Source organism: Microtus oregoni, unplaced genomic scaffold (genome assembly GCF_018167655.1).
Source record: "Microtus oregoni isolate MIOR12 unplaced genomic scaffold, Mior012 000001F_ref0000356, whole genome shotgun sequence".
NCBI classification, from domain to species: Eukaryota; Metazoa; Chordata; class Mammalia; order Rodentia; family Cricetidae; genus Microtus; species Microtus oregoni.
Window position 1 is genome coordinate 31,908,979 of NW_024543060.1, and position 12,179 is coordinate 31,921,157.

The 12,179-nt window shown below is 38.6% G+C and overlaps 1 pseudogene; it reads right to left on the reverse strand.

Moving 5' to 3' along the window:
- Nucleotides 1–1,687: 1,687 nt before the first annotated feature.
- LOC121463373 lies at nucleotides 1,688–3,341 on the reverse strand (annotated as a pseudogene).
- Between the last annotated feature and the right edge of the window lie 8,838 nt (nucleotides 3,342–12,179).

Genomic DNA, 12,179 nt, shown 5'->3' on the forward strand with positions numbered 1-12,179 from the left:
TTCAAGGATAACCATTTGGTATTATTGGGTAACTCTGTTGTTATGAGTAGAAGGGGTTGTTATGTACTGAGTATTTTTTTCTTATCAGTTTGCTATTTTTGCTTGTTTTGATCTCTGATTTTTTTTTATTTTTTTATTGAGAAAAGGAAAAGAAAAAAAAAGTTTCCCCCTCCTCCCATTCCCCTCCCCCTCCTCCCACCCTTCTCCCCCTCCCCCCACTCCTCTCCCCCTCCCTCTCTAGTCCAAAGAGCAGTCAGGGTTCCCTGCCCTGTGGAAAGTCCAAGGTCCTCGGCCCTCCGCCCATGTCTAGGAAGGTGAACATCCAAACTGGCTAGGCTCCCACAAAGCCAGAACATGAAGTAGAATCAAAACCCCGTGCCATTATCCTTGGCTTCTCATCAGCCCTCATTGTTCGCCATGTTCAGAGTCCGGTTTTATCCCATGCTTTTTCAGTCATAGTCCAGCTGGCCTTGGTGAGCTCCCAATAGATCAGCCCCACTGTCTCAGTGGGTGGGTGCACCCCTCGTGGTCCTGACTTCCTTGCTCATTATCCCCCTCCTTCCGCTCCTCATTGGGACCTTGGGAGCTCAGTCCAGTGCTCCAGTGTGGGTCTCTGTTTCTATCCCATCCATCACCAGATGAAGGTTCTATGGTGATATGCAAGATATTCGTCAGTATTGCTATAGGATAGGGTCGTTTCAGGTTCCCTATCCTCATCTGCCCAAGGAACTAACTGGGGACCTCGCCTTGGGCTCCTGGGAGCCACTCTAGGTTCAAGTCTCTTGCCAGCCCTAAGGTGGCTCCCTTAACTAAGAATTGTGCTTCCGTGCTCCCCTATCCAGCCGTCCTTTACCCCAATCATTTTTTGAGAGAGAAAGAACATGAAATTGAATAGGTGGAAAAGTGGAGAGGATATGGGATGAGGGAAATGAATAAGATCAAAATACATGTCTTAAAATATAAACTAGAAATGGCATGTCAACAAAATACTATTACATAAACAATCATGTATGTGTGTATGTATCATTGTTTGTGTGGAGTTTATACATGTAGGAAGTATCTTTGGAGGCCACAAGAGTAAAATCTCAGCATCTATAATTACAGGGAGCTGTGAGTTGACCAACAAAGATGCTACATATTCAACTCCATTGTTGTTGGAATTTTTCCCACCAATTGCTTTTGCAGTACAATCCTTAGGGTATGATTTCTGTGTGGATGTGAACTTTTATAAGGTTGAGGAGGGATCTCTCTTTCTCTCTTGGGAGGTCAGAGCAGAAGCAAGCTTGTGCAGTTGTTCACGTCTCCCTAGGGCAGAGCATAGAGGCTTCCACCTTGTCCTATATTCTGTGAATCTGTGTTTCCCTTTGAATCCCCCATTTCTTTTTGTATCTCCATAATAAAGACAATTTGTAACTCTTTCTTTCAAATATATATCTATATTTTTGTATTGGTGGAGGAAATAGAAAAGAAAGCAGCCCCTATACTGGGCCTTATTGAGTGGCAGCTTCTCATTCCATAGAGTTAAGGAAGACTTTGAGGAAATAAAGGTTGTTTGGAAAAATCCAGGTGTAGCTGCTTTATATGCTGTGGTGGGTAGGAAGGATGAAGTGAAGTGTGAAGGCCCCTCACACCCTCCATCTTGCCTCACACTATGTCCTGGATCCCTTGTGCGGAGAAAGCTCTACTTTCATTCCTGCTTCTTGGGATTGTTGACTGCCACGTAGTGATAGAGAAAAACAAGCAAGAAAAGCGACACACCCAGCATGTTGGCAAAGATGGTGAGCTACAAGTCCGTGATCTTCCTGACCAGCTCCACTGGGCTCCGATGCTACCGCTCGCTGTACAGCTCGAGGTAGGAGCGACAATATGTAACTCTTGCATTGCCTCTCGCTGTATCCCAGTTCTCTGAAAAAACAGGAAGGAAGCATTTTTAAACACCAATTCATCTCTCCAGACACCACCATCTACTTCTAATTTTCCTATCTATATATTGGGGGTTTTTTTTGTAATATTGGGACAAATTGATACACCAAAGTCCCCAATTGATGAGATTGCACATTCTGGGAAATTCTAGGTTATTTGTGCATTGATTCTTGTAAATTGAATTGACCATAACTCTTAGCACATTTTATTTAGCTACATTAGTTCAGAGTTATGAAAGAAAAATGTAACAAGCCTTTAAAATGTATTAGAAACATGAAAATGGGGGTAAAATCATAGACTCTTTCTCAGAATCTTATTTATTTGATGAAATATGACATTAGATCTCAAAAACGAATTTCTATAATTGGAAAAATGAATCAAGTATGAATAAAAAGAAAAATTTCAAAACAAAACATTGTATATTGCACAACAACAACACTGAACATCTCCAATTTTTTTCAATCTTAATAGCTAGTAAGAGAATAATCTACAAGTTAAAATAAAAATTCCTCATATGAACTTACAAATTTACTAATTTCATCACAAAACTTTATTAATGGACTCAAGTGTGATATTCTCATACAAGCATATTTCTTGCATTAATAGATAAAATGTCTATTCCCTAACTCGATCTCTGTGTATCAACTTTCTGAGTAGCCAAAATTTCCCCTCATAGCTGTCTTTTCCTATCATTAACAACCACAGGTGCACTCTGTACTCTTTTAAGACTGATTTTCTGGTAAATGAAAGAGAACATGTGCAATTTGTATTTCTATCTCTGGCTTGTTTTGCTCAGCACAGAGCTTGCCAGTTCTGGTATAAATGGCAGAATTTCATTCTTCTACTGAGTTGTATTTTATTGTGTAAGTGTATCACATATGTTAAAATGAAGTTTTAAAATATAGTAGAATGAACTAAAAATGTACAAGTTAAGAACGCATGGATTTTGAAGTGGTTGATTTTTGATTTTTTTTTATTTCATAGGCCAAGAATTTTATTTGAACTGCTGATTATTATGTCATCTTTATAATCCACAAACATAAATTTTCTCATTGCTTCTGTCTGTCACTAGAAACTTCTTCATGTTTAATAAATCTTGTCCATTATTCAGGAAAAAATAAAAATTAAATATAAATGATATTTGCCATTTAAAAATAAAGTCCCATAAGATCCTTAGTGTCCATCTGTTTCAGTTTTATTTTTTTAATTACCAGTCATAAACAAATTTCTAGAAAACATTGTGTTCACTTTTATTCCTGATAAACTACATTCACACTTCATTATTTTTCTTTATTGCTTTTCATTTATTCTTCTTTCAGACAATACATCCTCACCTCTCACCTCATGTTTCTCTCACCTCTCACCTCATTTTTCTCTCCCTCAGCTCTACCTCCCCTCTCCCCAGACCAGCTATTCATCCATACACCTTCAAAGAATAAACAAATCCCCTGGGGATATCAACTAAACAGGACATATGATCCAATTAGACAAGGCATAAACATCATATCAAGGCTGGATAAGGCAACCCTGTAGAAGGAAAAGGGTTCCAAGAGCAGGCAGAAGAGTCAGAGACACATTGTTAGGAGTTTCACAAAAACCAGAAACTAAACAAGAAGAGATTGTTTAACTGATATTTAACAGATATGAAGAGTTCTAGCAAAGATCCATGCAAACTTCATGATGACACTTCACTCTCTGTGACCCCTTATGAGCCCTGCTTAGTTGATTTTTTTGACCTGTATTTTCCTGGTGTCCTCAACCTTTTGGATTCCACAATACTTCCTCACCCACTTCCACATGATTTTCCAAGCTCTGCCTAATATTTGGCTGTGGGTCTCTCTCTGTGTCTGTTCCCATCAGCTGCCAGAGAAAACCTCTTTGATGGTGATGGGGCCAGACAATACTCTATGCTTTATTCTCAATTTAGTGTTCTTTTTTTGTCTTTCAGAATGTCTAAACTGTATTTTTGCCATATTCACCATTTTAATGACTCTGAATTTTATGACATTTACTGTCCTCTTGATATTTCGATTTCTTCTATTAACATATCAGTTTTCATTTTCTCTAGATGCCCTTTATCTCTGCTTCCCTTTTGATTTGATCTCTAGATCTAGCATCATGCAAACTCTGTGCCAATAGCTACTAAGCCATTGTTTCTGATTCTATCAAGCACATCTACCGATTATAATTTGACTTCCTTCATTCCATGGAAAATTATCAAAAATAAAACCTTTAAAAGTTGAAACACCAGTTTAACAAGCCTCATAAACTGACCAATCTCAAGTTATTGAAGCAATTAACTGTTTGAGTTGTCCTTTGCATGTGTTGAAGAAGTCTTTCATTGCCTTCTTTCCCCTTTTGTTTTGGGGTATAGAAGTGTATGGAAAATTAAATGCAGGGATTTCAGTATTCACTGGAATTCTTTCCTGACACTATCCTATGTTTCTATCTTATTATTTTCACTCATGCCTTCATCCTCTTTACTATTTTTTGATCCTCATGGCTCTACCCTGGTAAGTGGTATTTTTCTTGAAGCTGGTCTCAGAAACAACACATATGAATCATAAAAGAGGAAGTTTCACCTTGCCAAACAGGAATACTGGGAGGGAGAGAGAGAGTCTTATATATCTACCATATTAAGAGAACTCACACAAGATCATATAACAACTACCTTAACCCTTTCAAGGAATGTTCCTAACAACATAAGGCCCCTTAAAACCCCACATCTTTTAAAGAGTCCACCCTCCCCTTGCAAAATCACCATCCTGGAAAACAAATCTTTATTCACATTCTCTCATGGCATGATCAAAGTAAATCAAAATTTCAGCTTATATCACATAAAATACAATCTTATATGAGTACCTGCATACAATCCCTTATACTTATCTGAATAATTAATTGGCAATTAGCCTACATAGTAGTCAAATGAAATATGAAGTTGTAGGGTTATTTTCTCCTTATTTTGCAAAAGAATCTTTCAAATATGCTTAGAGAGCTAATTTATAAGAGTAATTCCTAAGTACTTTAGCTTTGGAAATATAACACACACATTTTTACCTAAAAGAAATAGACAAAGTTGGGTAAATTGTAGTCTATGTCGGGTGATTCTCTATACACTTTTGATATTTTAGATTTGACTATGCTTGCTAGTTTTATGTCAACTTGAAAAAAATTGAAGTCATCTGAGAGGAGGGACCCTCACTTTAAAAATTGCCTCCATATGTTTGGGTTGTAGGCCTGCTTTTCATTGATGATGAACTGTGATTTGGAAGCATAAGCTGAGTGAATCCTCTGCTCTCAAGTTTGCTGAATGGTGTTGGTGTTTGACAATAGAAACAGAAAACCTGACTATCTTAGTTAGGGTTGCTATTGCTGCAACAAAACACTATGAACAAAAAAAGGGTTTATTTGATTACACTTCCAGATCATCATCCACCATTGGAGGCATTCAGGACAGGAACACCAGCAGGGCTGGATTCTGGATGCAGGAGCTGATGCAGAGGGCATGAAGGAGTGATGCTTAGTGGCTTTCTTCTTTTCATAATGAATCTTCACCAGAGTTAACACTAATAACCACATGACAGAATCTATACTAGGCTATATTTTGAGATTTTCACTGCCAATGAAATTAACACAAAACTCTTTACTTTAGTCTCGGGCAGACATTTCAGACAAGGGCATAAAGCAGCCACATTCTTCGTCAAAATAACCCAAGACAGGTTTCTAGGCCACATGTTAACGTTCTTCTCCACTAAATACTTGTGAGCCAGTTACTCACAAGCAGCGCATCACGTACATCTGTGCAATGTGCTCTGCCATACAGTTCGTGAACCGGGCAAGGGGCTGAAGATCGAAACACACAAAGACAGACAGACAGAGACACAGGTCATCCTTGAAACCAGAATGCCTCTTTTTTGTGTACCAGATCCGCTTATATAGAAATTCTTAACTGATAGCCACACCCCAGCCAAAAGCACCAGAAACCCCTCCCCTGCCTTCAGGAACTCCTGAGGGTCTCCTGATCAGAGCAGCTGCAAGCTTTCTCCAAGCAGAGGAAAACAAGTTGTTTACGAGAAATTCAGGATCTGGGCTTCACAGCTCCCAACACTCACAGTCTAATCAGACTCAAAACCACAGTTTTTCATGTTCCTACTCGTATGGCCCTTTAACCAGCACTTAAAGCATGCAACTGTTTTTTCTAATACTCAGACCCAGGGTCAATCTTCCTTCAAACAAAAGCATGGTCAGGCCTGGCATAGTAATATCCCAGTCTCTGGTACCAACTTCTGTTTTAGTTGGGGTTTCTATTGCTTTGAAGAAACACCATGAGCACAACAACTCTTATCAAGGAAAAGCAATTAATTGTGATAGATTATAGTTTTAGAGGTTCAGTTCATTATCGTTATGGTGCAGCACATTGAGAGGCAGACATAATGCCGGAGAAGTATCTGAGTATCCTACATCTTGACTTGCAGGCAGCAAGAACTGAACTGGCTCATTGGGTATTGCTTGACCATATATGAGATCTCAAAGTCTCCCTTTGCAATAACACACAGCCTCCAACAAGACCACACCTATGCCAATAAGACCACACCTTCTAATAGTGTCACTTCCTTTGGGGGCCATATTTACCACTGACTGTGGAAGCTATTTTTAGTTTTCAAATTCATTCAACATGGAATTAACTAAAATCCAAAAAATGGCAAACAAGTTTCTCAGAGATCTTTGCTTAATTTGAAGTAAAAAAATTCACTTCTGATCCAGAACTTTTAGGTAGGAAGATAAGCCTTTAATTCAGATCTTTTGAGCTAAGAATAAACAAGGTTTTAATCTGGATTTTGAGGTAGGAAGGTTCATATATAATCTGCTGGGAGTCTATATAAAGCCATTGAAGAAAGAATTTCTTTTCACTTTAAGATTTCAGTGAAGACTGAAGACAAACTGAGCCATCCAGCATCTTGGACTGAGCAGCTACTGGAATCTTCCATTCACATTCTAATAAGCAATATATATATGTATATATATATACATATATACACATATATACAGGCCTGGTACTCTACAAAACCCTGACTAGCACACTAAGATATTTGCTAAACATTATAAATTTTGTGTATAGAGCTTAGGATCCTAAACTGGTTTTAACCCTGAAAATATCATTGGGTATTATTCTTTGTAAGTCACAGAATGGATCAACTCATAGTTTGACTGAAGAACAAAAGGCAAGTGAATGTTAGGTTGAGTTACAGTCATAGAAGCTCATTAAAGGAATTATCCTTTAAGTAAATAAACCAATATTTTGAACTACCTTGGTGAAAGTATATTATGGACTATCCTGTTTTCTTTTAAAACAAAGTTAAAATTTGGGGGTATGCTAGTAAGTATTTTTTTATTTTAATGACAAAAATTAATCTGGACTTTATTGAAAAAAATCTTAATGTACATTAGAAAAAATAATGTGTTTCAGATATATAATACAAAATGTATACTCATAGACTTACGTTTTTATGTAAACAGCATATTTATAGTCACCTTGTCATCCCTCAGTCTCAAAAAAATGCTGTACATGAAATTGAGAAGATAATGAACTAGGGAATAATATTCCCAATAATCAGGAGGAAGAAAGAAAGTCAAAAGATGAAGACAGTTGTTATGTGTGATGTAAGTTCAGCGAGGAAGGTACAGGTAAATAGAATACAATCCACTATCTTGGATATATTTCTTCAATTATTTATAATTGTATATTCACCCTGTTTTTGAAATGTGAGAAAAGATAAATTATAAGATTTTGACTTTATAATATTAAAACAACTAGAATGCAGCTAAAGACTCCCACAGCTCCATGTTTGCTCTTATGAGAGAATTTTATACTATGTAGCAATTGCTTTGTACTGGACTCTCTCTTCCATTTCATAGTTAGAGGGGCATAAATAAGGCTCAATAGTCAGTAGTAAATGGGTAAGCCTCCAACATTTGTGATTTGCTAATCAATAAACCTTAACAACAATAAAAAGTAATAAGTTTACTTATGATGAAAGAATTAGTTTCATTTATATGGGACCTAGAAAAAAGTACCATTGCTTCCTGAGACGTAAACTATATATTTTTCAACTGAAAACAAAGAGATATATTGGCTATGCTACATATAAATATTTTGCACATGATGTCTTAATGATCCCCAAATTTTAAGGTCTTTAATTATTGTTATAAGTGTATGACTTCTTTAGAACATTTAGCATAGAAAATATTGTATAATTGGTAATAATTAGTTATAAAAATGGTGGTCACCCTATCAGGATGAAACTCATTGTGGATTTTGGAGCCTGAACAAATGATTTAAACAGTTGCTCTCTGTTCCTGATAGCACATGGAGAGCATTGGTGAATGAGCAAATCGGCCATATCCTAGTCTTGCTGGGTCTGGTAAGGTTTTTATTAATGAGTTATATCATAATATAGATCTGAAAATGCATACAGCTGTCAGCTTTTCAGAAGTGACAGGAACCTGAGTCCTCCAAGACTTTTAAGTGAAAGGAAGTCGGACTCCTTGCAAATGAACTGTGGAAAGTGAAAGTTTTGCGAAAGAGTTGTAATATTGCAAAGCAGAGCGCAGTCAGATTTCTGAACACATCTGTCCTTGTAGTCTACTTTGAGACGTTTGAACTTGACCATTAAGATCACCAGATGGAAACTTCTATTTTTTTTATTTTATTTATTTTTTTTTATTGCGAAAAGAAGAAAAAAAAACATAAACAAAAAACAAGTTTCTACCTCCTCCCAGCCTCCCATTTCCCTTCCCCTCCTCCCACCCTTCTCCCCCTCCTCCCACCCTTCTCCCCCTCCCCCCACTCCTCTCTCCCTCCCCCCACTCCTCTCTCCCTCCCTCTCCAGTCCACAGAGCAGTCCGGGTTCCCTGCCCTGTGTTAAGTCCTAGGTCCTCCCCCCTCCGTCCATATCTAGGAAGGTGAACATCCAAACTGGCTAGGCTCCCACAAAGTCAGCACATTAACTAGGATCAAAACCCCGTGCCATTGTCCTTGGTGTCTCATCAGCCCTCATTGTTCCCCATGTTCAGAGAGTCCGGTTTTATCCCATGCTTTTTCGGTCACAGTCCAGCTGGCCTTGGTGAGCTCCCCGTAGATCAGCTCCACTGTCTCAGTGGGTGGATGCACGCCTCGGGGTCCCGAATTCTTTGCTCATGTTCTCCCTCCTTCTGCTCCTCCTTGGGACCTTGGGAGCTCAGTCCAGTGCTCCTGTGTGGGTCTCTGTCTCTATCTCTATCCATCACCAGATGAAGATTCTATGATGATATGCAAGATATTCGTCAGTATTGCTCTAGGATAGGGTCATTTCAGGTTCCCAATCCTCAGCTGCCCAAGGAACTAACTGGGAACCTCATCTTGGGCACTAGGGAGCCCCTCTAGGGTCAAGTCTCTTGCCCACCCTAAAGTGGCTCCCTTAACTAAGAATTGTGGTTCCGTGCTCTCCTATCCACCTTTCCTTTATCCCAAATCTCCTGTTTCCCCAGGTCCCCCCTCCTTCCCTTCTAACTTTTCTCTCCCCATCTCCCCTTACCCCCATCCCACCCCACCCCCAAGATCCCATTTTCTTCTCGGAAATTTGGTCTACTTCCCTTAGCCAAGAGGACAACTATATGTTTTTCCTTGGGTTCACCTTCTTACTTAGCTTCTTTAGGTTCACCTATTGTAGCCTCCGTGGTCCTTATTTATGGCTAGAAACCAATTATGAGTGAGTACATCCCATATTCATCTTTTTGGGTCTGAGACACCTCACTCAGGATAGTGTTTTCTATTTCCATCCATTTGCATGCAAAATTCGAGAAGTCATTGATTTTTACCGCAGCATAGTACTCTAGCGTGTATATATTCCATACTTTCTTCATCCATTCTTCCATTGAAGGGCATCTAGGTTGTTTCCATGTTCTGGCTATTACAAATAATACTGCTATGAACATAGTTGAACAAATGCTTTTGTCATTTGATAGAGCATCTCTTGGGTATATTCCCAAGAGTGGTATTGCTGGGTCGAGGGGTAAGTTGATCCCGAATTTCCTGAGAAACCGAAACACTGACTTCCACAGTGGTTGCACAAGATTGCATTCCCACCAGCAATGGATGAGGGTACCCGTTCCTCCACAGCCTCTCCAGCAAAGGTTATCCTTGGTGTTTTTGACTTTAGCCATTCTTACAGGTGTAAGATGATATCTCAAAGTTGTTTTGATTTGCATTTCCCTGATTGCTAAGGAAGTTGAGCATGACCTTAAGTGTCTTTTGGCCATCTGAACTTCTTCTGTTGAGAATTCTCTGTTCATTTCAGTGCCCCATTTTTTAATTGGGTTAATTAGCATTTTAAAGTCTAGTTTCTTGAGTTCTCTATATATTTTGGAGATCAGACCTTTGTCTGTTGTGGGGTTAGTGAAGATCTTCTCTCAGTCAGTAGGTTGCCTTTGTGTCTTAGTGACCATGTCCTTTGCTTTACAGAAGCTTCTCAGTTTAAGTAGGTCCCATTTATTCAATGTTGCCCTTAATGTCTGTGCTTCTGGGGTTATACATAGGAAGCGATCTCCTGTGCCCATCTATTGTAGGGTATTTCCCACTTTCTCTTCTATCAGGTTCAGAGTGTTCGGGCTGATATTGAGGTCTTTAATCCATTTGGACTTGAGTTTTGTGCACGGTGAGAGATATGGGTCTATTTTCATTCTTCTACAGGTTGACATCCAGTTGTGCCAGCACCATTTGTTGAAGATGCTTTCTTTCTTCCATTGTATACTTTTAGCTCTTTTATCGAAAATGAGGTGTTCATAGGTTTGTGGGATAAAATCCAGGTCTTCTATACGATTCCATTGGTCGACTTCTCTGTTTTTATGCCAGTACCACACTGTTTTCATTACTGTAGCTCTGTAATAGAGTTTGAAGTCAGGGATGGTAATGCCCCCAGACAATCCTTTATTGTATAGGATTGTTTTGGGTATCCTGGGTTTTTTGTTTTTCCATATAAAGTTGATTATTGTCTTCTCCAGATCTGTGAAGAATTTTGATGGGATCTTGATGGGGATTGCATTGAATCTATAAATTGCCTTTGGTAGAATTGCCATTTTTACTATGTTGATCCTCCCAATCCAAGAGCAAGGGAGGTCCATCCATTTTTTGGTATCCTCTTCAATTTCTTTCTTCAATGCCTTAAAGTTCTTGTCAAATAGATCTTTCACTTCCTTGGTTAGATTTACCCCAAGATATTTTATGCTGTTTGTGGCTATCGTGAATGGTGAAGCTTCTCTGATTTCCCTCTCTGCTTCCATATCCTTTGTGTATAAGAGGGCGACTGATTTTTTGGAGTTGATCTTGTATCCTGCCACATTACTAAAGCTGTTTATCAGCTCTATAAGTTCTTTGGTGGAGTTTTGGGGGTCGCTTATGTACACTATCATATCATCTGCAAATAACGAAAGTTTAACTTCTTCCTTTCCAATTCGAATCCCTTGATCCCATTATGTTGTCTTATTGCTATTGCTAGAACTTCAAGCACTATATTGAAGAGGTATGGCGAGAGTGGACAGCCTTGCCGTGTTCCTGAGTTAAGTGGGATGGCTTTGAGTTTCTCTCCGTTTAATTTGATGTTAGCTGTCGGCTTGCTGTATATAGCTTTTATTATATTTAGGTATATTTAGGATACCCTTGTATCCCTAATCTCTCCAAGACTTTTAACATAAATGGATGTTGAATTTTTTCAAATGCTTTTTCAGCATCTAATGAAATGATCATATGGTTTTTTTCTTTCAGTTTATTTATATGCTGGATTACATTGATAGATTTTCGTATGTTGAACCAGCCCTGCATCTGAGGAATGAAGCCTACTTGATCATAATGGATAATTTTTCGGATGTGTTCTTGGATTCGATTTGCCAGTATTTTGTTGAGGATTTTTGCGTCAATATTCATGAGTGAGATTGGCCTGTAGTTCTCTTTCCTGGTTGAGTCTTTGAGTGGCTTTGGTATCAGAGTAATTGTGGCTTCATAAAAGGAGTTTGGTAATGACCCTTCTGTTTCTATATTGTGGAATACATTAAGGAGTATAGGTATTAGGTCTTCTTGGAAGTTCTGGTAGAATTCTGCATTGAAACCATCTGGTCCTGGGCTTTTTTTGGTAGGGAGGTTTTTGATAACAGCTTCTAAATCTTCGAGACTTACAGGTCTGTTTAGAATGTTCACCTGGTCCTGGTTTAGTTTTGGTAAATGG